Consider the following 13,074-nt stretch of genomic DNA (forward strand, 5'->3'; position numbering starts at 1 on the left):
GGCCTTGTAAGTTAAGAGGCCCAGACCTATCTATCTCTTCACTTTGGGTATATCCTAAGGGAGGTGTGAACCTCCTAGGGGAAGGCACTCTGTTGACTTTCATTACTTGGCTGGCCTGGGAGGAGAGCTGGCCAGGTAAAGGCAGGTGGCATCTCTAACAAGAAATTTACAGTTCTGCCTGCAATGTTGCTGACCCTACTTGACCATCCCCTCAGCTGCAGTGGTCACTTTGGAAGCTGGGCTGAGTGAAGGGCTTTTCAGCTTAGAGCCAATAAGATCTGTGGCTCTGACCTGGGCATCCTTCGACTCCAGGGCAGGTCCATTTCCAGTGATCCAACTCTTGGCAGAGCTGCCAGGGCTCTCCACAAGCTGACTTCTGCTGAAGCCCAGGCTTACCACATTGAAAGCCACTGCAGTGGACTGGCCTGTTGGGTCTCCTTGAGGGCAGATCACTGTACAGATCAGCCATTAATAGGCCTGCCACCCATTGCTTCTGATGCCGAGCTTTCTTTTCCTCCTGGTTTGTGTTAAAGCAGACCAGAGGATGCAAGTCAAGGGAGTGCCCGTTTCCCATCTCTAATCTTCGGTGGCCTGAACTACAAGTCTATAGTCACAGGCATGTTCTGTAGTAGTTTTTCTAAGGTAGACAATGCCCATGAGGAAAATTATATTCTCACTTTAAAACTTTCTTTCCCTTTGGTCTGAAAGGGAGGTTTTTTCTACTTACTGTATACTTGGCTGATGGCGAGGTGAATCTAGCTATGAGATTATTATTTAAGTTCTTGTTTTGGCTATGCTATTACAGAAAAATGTTTGACATAGAATTAAACTCTGATGCTCTGTTAAAGCAATGTGTTAAAGTAATCTATTATGTTCTCTTGATATCTGTTAAATTCTAAGTGTTCAAAAACAGCTGCATTTTTATTAAGAGCTATGGGTTATTTAAATATGTGCTTATTTTCAAAGATTTGAATAATCACCTTGTAACAATGATCAAATTTGGTCTATGTTATGTCATGAATTTAAGGAATCTTATTTCAACCAGATATTTTGGATTTTGAGCCTTCTTGGCATTCTTGACAGGCATTCAAAAAATCAAAGTTTCAAACAATCTGGACTCTAAAATTTCCAGTAAATCCTGGACTTTGGTTTTTCCAGTTTGGGCCCAACTGAAAAAATCGAAGGACCTATGTCTCTCATCTTATAGAGACACCAACTAATCAGTCTATTTGGATTATATTAGAAGTACTGTCAAGATGTGATGTGGTACCAAACTTTAAGTTTCTATAATGGAAAATGCTATTAATACAAATGTTTGAGAATTAAAAATCTAATGATCTTGTGTTACTAGACATGATAGTTATCTTAATGAGAAAGCCCCAGAGGCCTAAAGGGTTAAATACTTGTAAAATCCTACAGGTGCTTTCAAAAATACTGTGAAGTAAGCAAGTGCCTCTTGTTGGTTGATGAGTTTATAATTTTAAACATGGCGACTTAAAGTCTTTTGTCATCCACAGTTATATATGATGTGCTGCTCATAAAACTAAAGTGTTGTTGGTTCTGTGTTTAGCTGTCCTCCTATAGGTTCCTATGGTCTTTTTCCAGCCACTTCTATTGGATTCAGTACTTTGGGATGGCTCTGTAAACAGATGAAGCCAATAATGTATTAACAGTACCAACTGAGAGAAAGTATGGTTAACTGAGGTTACTAAAAAGAAAAAGCAATTCAAATCAATTGGCAATCTACAAAAAGAGTTAAAGATTTTAAAAGCTATTATTAAAATTGCTATATTGGTCTATTATGCTATGTTATATGTGTGTACATATTGTATGTCCACATGGGGAAATTTTATTAAGAGTTTTATTTTAAATGGCTTATAGATAAGATTGTCCATAAATTTAAGTTGCTAAAATCAATCAAAGATACATTTTAATTTGTGTGACCTGAATCTGTGTATCATATGTTTTAAACTTGTTGGTAGAAAGAAACTAAAAACATTTTAGATGGTTGTGCTTAAGTTTACTGGTTAAACAAACTACACCATGTTAGATATTTAAGAGGTGTTTTCAAATACATGATTCTTAAAATTTATAGAAGGCATTGGACCTTCTGGTAAATGTTTTCTTAAGTTGTTATCTAATGGTTGAAACGGTTTGCTAAGTATTCATGTAATATTGCTATTGTCAGCAAGCAATCTAGGACTTGCTCCCTCATTTCTCTATTCTAAGCCCAACTTGTTCTTTCATTTCTCTATTCTCTTCAAGGTAGGAAACTAATTCTATTATGAAGGAATCTGTAGGACGCACAATTTAATCTTTAGACCTTATAAAAGAGATGGCTAACATTTTTCTGTAAATATTTTTAAAACATTCAAAACTACACCTTGACCATAGGTAGAGAAGGTAACTTCTCAAGTTAAAAAGGAATGTTCACAATTTATCTTATAATGGGATAGAACACACCAGAAAACCCAGCAAGTTCCATAACATAGAAATATCAAAAATAATACTATCTTATCTCAGTGAAACAAGACTACATATTGGAAATACAAAAAGGTACAGGTATTTGGCGCAGTAGTTAAGAAACCACTCAAGACACCCACATCCCACAGCAGAGTGCCTGGATTTAAGTCCGAGCTCTGTTCCCAACTCCAGTCTCCTGCTAATGCGCACCCTGTGAGGCAGCAGGTGATGGCTCAAGTAGTTCCCGCTGTCCACACGAAGAGACTCAGATGGAGCTCCAGACTCCTAGCTTTGGCCTGGCTCATTCTCACCTGTTGTGGGCATTTAGGCAGTGAACCAGCAGATGGCAGTGTGCTCGCTCCCTCGCTCTCTCCTGTGTCTCTCTGCTTTCAAATAAATCAATTTTTTAAAGTAAAAACAAAAACCAAAAAGCCCATTCTGCTTGGAAATTTTAAATATTTTATATTAAATCTCTTTTTAAAAGATTTATTTATCGGAGGCGGCAAGATGGCGGAATAGGCAGGAAGCACACTTAGTCCGGGGGCAGAGAAAGTTCAATATAAGTGGAGATACTGCAGGGTCAAGGAAGAGTAGGGGAAGAAACAGCAGAGGAAACTCTTCCGGAACTAGTGATTCACAGTGGACCTGCGTGGAGAGCGTGGGAGCCCAAGTTCGGGACACCAGCGGCAGACTCAACGCACCAGCGCTGGAACGCGAGGTGAGCCGAACCTCCATAGCCCGAGATACCAGCAGGCAAGCGGAAAGAGGAGGCTTGAGGGAACGAGGCTTGAAACTCCGTGGGGAAAAGTTCACCAGGCTAACTAGAAGAGAGAGAAAAAAAAATAAAAAAAGTGACTGATACGGACACAAGTTTCTCTCTCTCCGCTCACCTCTCAAAGGCGAGCAAGACAGAGCAGGCGCCATTTTGGACATACGTCATAAGCAGGGTGACCTCAGGTCTGCACCAGCCCTGAGCCTAGCAAAAATCCTGACTCTGTGGGGAGTGGTGAAATAACAGGAGATTAGCATCTAACTTGGCAACCCAGTGGGAGACTGCAGGAGAATTGGAGCCCACACTGAGGGCAGCAGAGATTCCCTGTGTGGTCCTTGGGAAAGAGCTTCCGATCTCTGGCTCCTGTGGGTATATCATTTGCCTGCTAACTACCTCCAATTACGTTCAGCTGTGCGGAATTACTTCCCTTTTAAATCAAAAAAAGAAAGAGAGATTTACCACACCTAACCTGGGAGTGTCATCCTTGACACACCCTCAACCCTGAGGAACCAAACACAGCTCTCAGTCCACACTCATCTCAAGCCTCTAAGGCTCAACTGAAAGCAGACAGTCCACTTAATATAGAGCCATAGTGTAACAAGAAAAAACACCACAGTGAAGAAACCAAATATCTCCAACATGCCAAACAACAAACGCAAAAACCAAGCTAACAAGAACAAGGAAGACACTATGACGCCCCCAAATGAAAAAGACACCCCAATTCAAGATTATGAAGATGATGAGATCGAAGAAATGCAAGAAGCGGATCTCAAAAAATTGATAAGAACATTAAGAAGTTCTCAAAAACAAATTCTTGAACTACAGAAATCCTTCATGGACAAGATAGAAAACCTCTCTCGTGAAAGTGAAATATTAAGGAGGAATCAAAATGAAATGAAACAACTAGTGGAACAAGAAACTCTGATAGTGACTAGAAATCATAATGAAATGAAGAGTTCAATAGATCAAATGACAAACACATTAGAGAGCCTTAAAAACAGAATGGGCGAAGCAGAAGAGAGAATATCAGACTTAGAAGACAGAGAACAGGAAAGGAAACAGGCAAACCAAAGAAAAGAAGAAATTAGAAATCTAAAAAATATTGTCAGGAATTTACAGGATACTATTAAAAAACCCAACATTCGGGTTCTAGGAGTTCCTGAAGGCATGGAGAGGGAGAAAGGATTAGAAGGCATTTTCAGTGAGATACTAGCAGAAAATTTCCCAGGTTTGGAGAAGGACAGAGGCATCTTAGTACAGGAAGCTTATAGAACCCCTAATAAACATGACCAAAAGAGATTCTCACCACGACATGTTGTAATCAAACTCACCACAGTGAAACATAAAGAAAAGATCCTAAAAGGTGCAAGAGAGAAACGTCGGATCACTCTTAGAGGATCTCCAATTAGACTCACAGCAGACTTCTCATCAGAAACCCTACAAGCTAGAAGGGAATGGCGAGACATAGCCCAGGAACTAAGAGAGAAAAACTGCCAGCCCAGAATACTATATCCTGCAAAGCTCTCATTTGTGAATGAAGGTGAAATTAAGACTTTTCATAGCAAACAGAAACTGAAAGAATTTGTTGCCACTCATCCTGCCCTGCAAAAGATGCTTAAAGATGTGTTACACACAGAAACACAGAAACATGGTCACCAATATGAAAGAAGGTAAAGGAAGGAAACCTCACAGCAAAAGATCACAGGAAGCTCAATTTCTCTTTGACATAGAATTAAACTCTGATGCTCTGTTAAAGCAATGTGTTAAAGTAATCTATTATGTTCTCTTGATGTCTGTTAAATTCTAATTGTTCAAAAACAGCTGAATTTTTATTAAGAGCTATGGGTTATTTAAATATGTGCTTTTTTCAAAAATTTGAATATCTGCTGCTCATAAAACTAAAGCGTTGTTGGTTCTGTGTTTAGCTGTCCTCCTATAGGTTCCTATGGACTTTTTCCAGCCACTTTTATTGTATTCAGTACTTTGGGATGGCTCTGTAAACAGATGAAGCCAATAATGTATTAACAGTACCAACTGAGAGAAAGTATGGTTAACTGAGGTTACTAAAAAGAAAAAGCAATTCAAATCAATTGGCAATCTACAAAAAGAGTTAAAGATTTTAAAAGCTATTATTAAAATTGATATATTGGTCTATTATGCTATATTATATGTGTGTACATATTGTATGTCCACATGGGGAAATTTTATTAAGAGTTTTATTTTAAATGGCTTATAGATAAGATTGTCCATAAATTTAAGCTGCTAAAATCAATCAAAGATACATTTTAATTTGTGTGACCTGAATCTGTGTATCATATGTTTTAGACTTGTTGGTAGAAAGAAACTAAAAACATTTTATATGGTTGTGCTTAAGTTTACTGGCTAAACAAACTACACCATGTTAGATATTTAAGAGGTGTTTTCAAATACATGATTCTTAAAATTTATAGAAGGCATTGGACCTTCTGGTAAATGTTTTCTTAAGTTGTTATCTAATGGTTGAAACGGTTTGCTAAGTATTCATGTAATATTGCTATTGTCAGCAAGCGATCTAGGACTTGCTCCCTCATTTCTCTATTCTAAGCCCAACTTGTTCTTTCATTTCTCTATTCTCTTCAAGGTAGGAAACTAATTCTATTATGAAGGAATCTGTAGGATGCACAATTTAATCTTTAGACCTTATAAAAGAGATGGCTAACATTTTTCTGCAATAGCATAGCCAAAATAAGAACTCAAATAATAATCTCATAGCTAGATTCACTTCGCCATCAGCCAAGTATACAGTAAGTAGAAAAAACCTCCCTTTCAGACCAAAGGGAAAGAAAGTTTTAAAGTGAGAATATAATTTTCCTCATGGGCATTGTCTACCTTAGAAAAACTACTACAGAACATGCCTGTGACTATAGACTTGTAGTTCAGGCCACCGAAGATTAGAGATGGGAAACGGGCACTCCCTTGACTTGCATCCTCTGGTCTGCTTTAACACAAACCAGGAGGAAAAGAAAGCTCGGCATCAGAAGCAATGGGTGGCAGGCCTATTAATGGCTGATCTGTACAGTGATCTGCCCTCAAGGAGACCCAACAGGCCAGTCCACTGCAGTGGCTTTCAATGTGGTAAGCCTGGGCTTCAGCAGAAGTCAGCTTGTGGAGAGCCCTGGCAGCTCTGCCAAGAGTTGGATCACTGGAAATGGACCTGCCCTGGAGTCGAAGGATGCCCAGGTCAGAGCCACAGATCTTATTGGCTCTAAGCTGAAAAGCCCTTCACTCAGCCCAACTTCCAAAGTGACCACTGCAGCTGAGGGGATGGTCAAGTAGGGTCAGCAACATTGCAGGCAGAACTGTAAATTTCTTGTTAGAGATGCCACCTGCCTTTACCTGGCCAGCTCTCCTCCCAGGCCAGCCAAGTAATGAAAGTCAACAGAGTGCCTTCCCCTAGGAGGTTCACACCTCCCTTAGGATATACCCCATGTGAAGAGATAGATAGGTCTGGGCCTCTGAATTTACAAGGCCTAAAGCCCACCAGATTATTATCAAGCCCCTTCTATCAGGTTCTATTTGCCTCTCAATCAGAAAACTTAATTGTAGCTTAGACAGCACCTTTCTTAGCTCCTCTAATAATGACTCTGTCCTTTGTTCTAGGCCCTGTCTAGTGCACTTGGGCCTCATTCCTTTGTAATCACAACCTCTACTCTACCACCAATGGCTCTACTCCCAACCTGTGTGTACTGATGGTCCTCTTCCCCACTTAATGCTGTATAATTGTTCAAACCTGGTAAATGCCACTCTTAGGATCATTGGTTACTATCCTCACTCTGTCTTTTATGACCTTGTCTAAATATGATCAGAGTCGGTGAACTTGGAAGGCTTCCATAGCCTTGGCAACTCATGACAACAGCCTAGGGTGGTTACTGGCGCCATAAACTAGAGTGTCAATTTGTTGGGTCAACAACAGGAGCCACTGTGCACTTGCTCCTCATGTGGGATCTCTGTCCTTAATGTGCTGTACATTGTGATTTAATGCTATAACTAGTACTCAAACAGTATGTTTCACTTTGTGTTTCTATGTGGGTGCAAACTGTTGAAATCTTTATACTAAATTGATCTTCTGTATATAAAGAGAATTGAAAATGAATCTTGATGCAAATGGAAGGGGAGAGGGAGCGGGAGGGGGGAGGGTTGCGGGTGGGAGGGAAGTTATTGGGGGGGGGAAGCCATTGTAATCCATAAGCTGTACACTGGAAATTTATATTCATTAAATAAAAGTTAAAAAAAAAAAAGATTTATTTATCTGAGGGGCCAGCGCTGCGGCGTAGTGGGTAAAGACGCCACCTGCAGTGCTGGCATCCCATATGGGCACTGGTTCTAGTTCCAGCTGCTCCACTTCCAATCTAGCTCTCTGCTGTGGCCTGGGAAATCACTGGAAGATGGCCTAAGCCCTTGGGCCCTTGCACCCACGTAGAGACCCGGAAGAAGCTCCTGGCTCCTGGTTTCAGATCGGCACAGCTCCTACCGTTGCTGCCAATTGGGGAGTGAACCAGCAGACAGAAGACCTTTCTTTCTATCTCTCCCTCTCTCTGTCTATAACTCTACCTCTCAAATAAATAAATAAATAATTCTTTTTTTAAAAAAAAGGATTTATTTACTTGAAAGGCAGAATGGCAGAGAGAGACAGAGCGAGAGATAGATTCCACCCAATTGATTCACTCTTTCAAAATTCCTCCAACAGCCTGGGGTAGGCCGGGCTCAAACCAGCAGCCTGGAACTCCATATGGGTTTCCCTTGTGGGAGGCAGGAACCCAGGCACGTAGGCCCTCAGCTGTTGTCTGTCAGGCATGTCAGGAGAAAGCAGGACTGGAAGAGGAGGAGCTGAGACTTGAACCAGGCACTCTGACGTGGGCTGTGGGCCTCCTAAGTGGCAACTGAGCCTGCTGCACCACAACACCCGCCCTTAAATCGGTTCCTGAGTGACAGGACAAATACAAATTATAAAATGTCTGAAAAATAGTAAACACCTTACTTCCACCAGAATTCATGGTATGTATTTAAGCAATAATGTAATGATCAGAGAAAAAGCATAACCCCAAACAGCACATCAATAAAAATGAAGGAATGAAAATAAATTCTTGACAAAGAAAGTAATAGACAGAAAACAAAAAATCCAGCATGCTACGGTTTGAAGACGATCTATCCCCCTCTGAAACTCATGGTGAGCGCAATCCCCGACGTGAGGCATTTAGAGGATAGAAACGTAGCCTGCTATGAGGTGTCGAGGCAGCGCTTTTGGGAGATGGCTGGGATCAGATAAGGTCATTAGGGTGGAAATCCATGAATGAGTCCTGGCGGCTCTAGAGGAAGAGGGAGAGGGACCAGAGGACTGCACTCGGCCACTGGCTACACTGCCTTGGGACTTTGCCAGCAGGAAGGTCATCACCAGACGTGGCTGCTTGCCCCTCAGCCAGAACTGTGAGCCTACATAGACCGACTCCCTTTATCGTGTCTCCAGTCTGCTAGAGAGCCACAGCAGACAAAGACTGAAAATCGGCACTACAAAATCGGTAGCGGAACATTACAGGTCATTCTGGTGGGGGCTCGGAAGATGAGGAGACCAGGAAACCAGCCTCAGCTAAAATCAGGACCTTACTGAAGGCTGGGGAAAAGAGCACTCTTCTACATCATCACAAAGAACTTGGCTGAGCTGTGTGCATGCCCAGGAGCTTCAGGGAAAGTGAACTTTAAGAAGTACAAAATATTGGTGTAAGAAATTTCAGGAAAAACAAAATATAGAATGGGCTGCATGGATGCTTTGGGTTGCTTTTAACATGATCTGATAGCAAAGAGAAACAGTGGGAAGATTTGGAAAATTCACAGCCTGACCAGGACATGAGCAAAGAAAAAGCATGTGACGATCTGGTCAAGCTACCTCCTGCTAAGAGATTCATGGAGATAAAAAAGGAGCCAGTTCCTTCGCAGCAGGACAACTGGGGAAAGCATCAAGGGCATCTCTGAAATCTTTGAGGCAGCTTCTCCCTCGACAGCCCAGATCCCTCCCAGGGCAGAGCTGACCCAGGGACGGGCACCAAGGCCCGCTCCACAGGCTTTCGGTCCAGGGTCACCTGAGGATTCTTGTTTTCTGGCAAAGCACTGCAGCAAATTAAGCGGGCCCAGTTTGAGCCGGCAGCAGACTTTGGAGTCCACGTGTTTCTAGATTTTGCAGGTACCTAGAACACAACAGTTCAGGGTCACAGTAGCTTCCTTCAAGAATCCCGAGAAAGGCGTAGGAGGCCCAGCAGCAGATTGATGAGGTCAGAGCACCTGCAGAGAACCTTACTGGGGCAAAGTCTAGGGGAGCCCTGCCAGTGGAGCCACAGCAAGGACCCAAGAAAAGTAGTTACAAGCAGCCTGCAACACCTCCCAGGAAAAGCTGCAGATAGCACGCAAAACCAGCCTGAGAGATAACCATGTGGTCTACCACATAAAACAGCAGGAGTCTGGTTGTCTAAGACCTTGGGGGACCAACACAATCCCCTATACCACAGTGTGCAAGGGACCCTGGACTTGGAGCTGTAAGAGTTAAGTCTAGGGGCCGGCACTGTGGGGTAGCAGGTAAAGTCCCTGCCTGCAGCGCCAGCATTCCATATGGGTGCTGATTCGAGTCCCGGCTGCTCCACTTCCAATCCAGCTCTCTGCTATGGCCTGGGAAAGCAGTAGAAGATGGCCCAAGTCCTCAGGCCTCTGCACCTGTGTGGGAGACCTGGAAGAAGCTCCTGGCTCCTGGCTTCAGATCAGCGCAGCTCCAACCATTGCATCCATTTGGGGAGTGAACCAGCATATGGAAGACAAATTCTCATTCTCTCTCTCTCTCTCTCTCTCTCTCTCTCTCTCTCTCTCTCTCTCTCTCTGCCTTTGCCTCTCTGTAACTCTTTCTAGTAAATAAATAAATCTTTTTTTAAAAGATTCAACATCTATCCTACTAGGTTTCCATCATGATTTGAGCAAACCATTCATTTCTCCTTGTCTATGTCTCCCTTTTGGAATGAGAATGTATATTCTGTGCCTGACCCACTATTGTATATTAGAAGTAGACAACTTATTTTGATTTTAAAAGCTCACAGCTGGAAGAAGCCTGCCTTCAGTCTCAGATGAGACTTTTTTAATGCTGGAACAAGCTAAGGCTTTGGGGATATTTGGATGTCATGGTTGCATATCCTATGTGAGAAAGATTTGAGTTGGGGTGGTGGTTAATGGTGGGTGCTATGGTTGGAATACAGTTTGCTCCCTCTGAAACTCATGTTGGGTTTAATCCCCATTGTGAAGTATTGAGAGGGTGGAAACAGAATTCAACTACAGTGTTTCAAGGCAGGGCTCTATGGGAGACGATTAGGGTTAGGTAAGGTCATTGGGGTAGAGTCCCCACAAATGAATGCTGGTGGTTTTATAAGAAGGAGACCAGAAGGATACACACATGCATACCCTGTCTCCGTCACAGTATGCCCTGTGCCACTCTGGGACTCTGCCAGTGAGAAGGTCATCTCTGGACACAGCCCTTGCCCTTTGAACAGAACCAGGAGCTAAAATAAAACTGCTTGTACTTTACTCAGGCTGTTGGGTTGTATAATTCACAACAGAAAGTGAACTAAGACACTCTGACACTCTAAAGGTTAAAAAAAAAGAAGAAGAAATTATAAAGATGAGAGGAGAAATGATTGAAGTAGGTAGAAAAACAAAGTAAATCTTGTTATTTGAAAACATAATGATAGGGGCTGGTGCTGTGGTGTGGAAGATTAAGCCTCCACCTGCAGCGCTGGCATCCCATATGGGTGCTGGTTCGAGTCCCAGCTGTTCCATTTCAGATCCAGCTCTCTGCTAATGTGCCTGGGAAAGCAGCAGAAGATGGCCCAAGTGCTTGAGCCCCTGCGCTCAGAAAAAACTTCTGGGTCCTGGCTTCAGCCTGGCCCAGCCCTGGCCGTTACACCATTTGAGGAGTGAACCAGTGGATGGAAGCGCACTCTCTCTGTCTCTCCTTCCCTCCGCCTTTCAAATAAATCAATCTTGAGAAGAAAAGAAACATGAACACAGATGGTGAAGCATAAGCTAACGGCATCAAGGGGAAAGGAGAAAAGATTGATGGGGCTCAGGGCACAGCACCCCAAATCTGACTTGCTAGCGTAAGGAGTATTTTGAGAAACTGCAGATAGAAAGACTGTGGGAGTTATCCTTCTATTTAAAAAGTTTATATCTATGAAGAAAACCCCAATTTTTAAGACTGACTCCCTCTGCACCAGGACGGGATGATTAAATCACAAGGGTTTTTATAAATGGGAGAAGACATCAACTTAAATTTGCTCAGCAAACCTTTCCTTTGGGTGACTTTCCTGGCCACCTGGTCTTAGCCAGTCTTTCCCCCTCACCACTCTTTCTTTATTTCAGCAAATAATGCTATTTGAGTTTCAAGTCCAAGATCTACTCCAAAGATTTACTCATTTCTCTGGATTATTTCCCATGTATACAGGAGGTATACATGTTATTAAATTTGTTTTTCTCTCAATTTTTTTTTTTGTTACACTCATGAAGGGTGGAGGAGAACATTGTCTTTTCTCCTCTATGGCACAAATAAACAAAATAAAAGGCAAGGAGAAAGTAAGTGCTGGTACAGAAGAAATCTTTAAAAATCACAAAAGGATAATTTGTATATTTCTTTGCAAATATATTTGGAAGCCTAAAAAATCAATAATTTCTTAGGCTTATCAAATTGTAGCTTATCAAAATTGACCCCAGTGGAGACTAAAGTCTTGAACAGAAGAACTTCTTTTTTTTTTTTTTTTTTTTTTTTTTTTTTTTTTTTTGATAGGCAGAGTGGACAGTGAGAGAGAGAGACAGAGAGAAAGGTCTTCCTTTGCCGTTGGTTCACCCTCCAATGGCCGCCGCGGTTGGCGCGCTGCGGCCGGCGCACCGCACTGATCCGATGGCAGGAGCCAGGGGCTTATCCTGGTCTCCCATGGGGTGCAGGGCCCAAGCACTTGGGCCATCCTCCACTGCACTCCCTGGCCACAGCAGAGAGCTGGCCTGGAAGAGGGGCAACCGGGACAGAATCTGGCTCCCCCACTGGGACTAGAACCCGGTGTGCCGGCGCCGCAAGGCGGAGGAATAGCCTAGTGAGCCGCGGGGCCGGCCTAGAAGAACTTCTATGAATTAAAAAAATAAGGAAAGTTACCAAAAACCTACCACCCAAAAATCAGATTCCAAAGACTTTAAATACCAGATTGTCCATTTTGTCACTCAACCAAAATTGTAGGCCTGTTTTCTAACAAGCTCAAAAAAATCACCAGAAGGAGTTGTCATACAAAATGATCTATTTGCAGCAAATAAGGGGGCCACGGGAATCATATTCAAAGCTTTAGTTCCACAAGCAGGGAAAACGGGTATCTTTAAAAAAAATATATTTATTTTATTTATTTGAAAGAGTTACAGAGAGAGGTAGAGACAGAAAGAAAGGTCCTCCATCCGCTGGTTCACTCCCCAAATGGCCGCAACAGCCAGAGCTGTGCCGATCCGAAGCCAGGAACCAGTAGCTTCTTCCCTGTCTCCCATGCAGATGCAGGAGCCCAAGGACTTGGGCCGTCTTCTACTGCTTTCCCAGGCCACAGCAGAGAGCTGGATTGGAAGAGGAGCAGCCAGGACTAGAACCAGCACCCATATGGGATGCCAGCACTTCAGGCCAGGGCTTTAACCCGCTGTGCCACAGCGCCGGCCCCAGAAATGGGTATCTTTAAGAGAAGGGAAGTTCTTGTCAACACATGTAGGAGTGGGTATTAGTTCATGCCAGTGCAGTTCAGAAACAT

This window comes from Lepus europaeus, chromosome 11 (assembly GCF_033115175.1).
Source record: "Lepus europaeus isolate LE1 chromosome 11, mLepTim1.pri, whole genome shotgun sequence".
Taxonomy (NCBI): domain Eukaryota; kingdom Metazoa; phylum Chordata; class Mammalia; order Lagomorpha; family Leporidae; genus Lepus; species Lepus europaeus.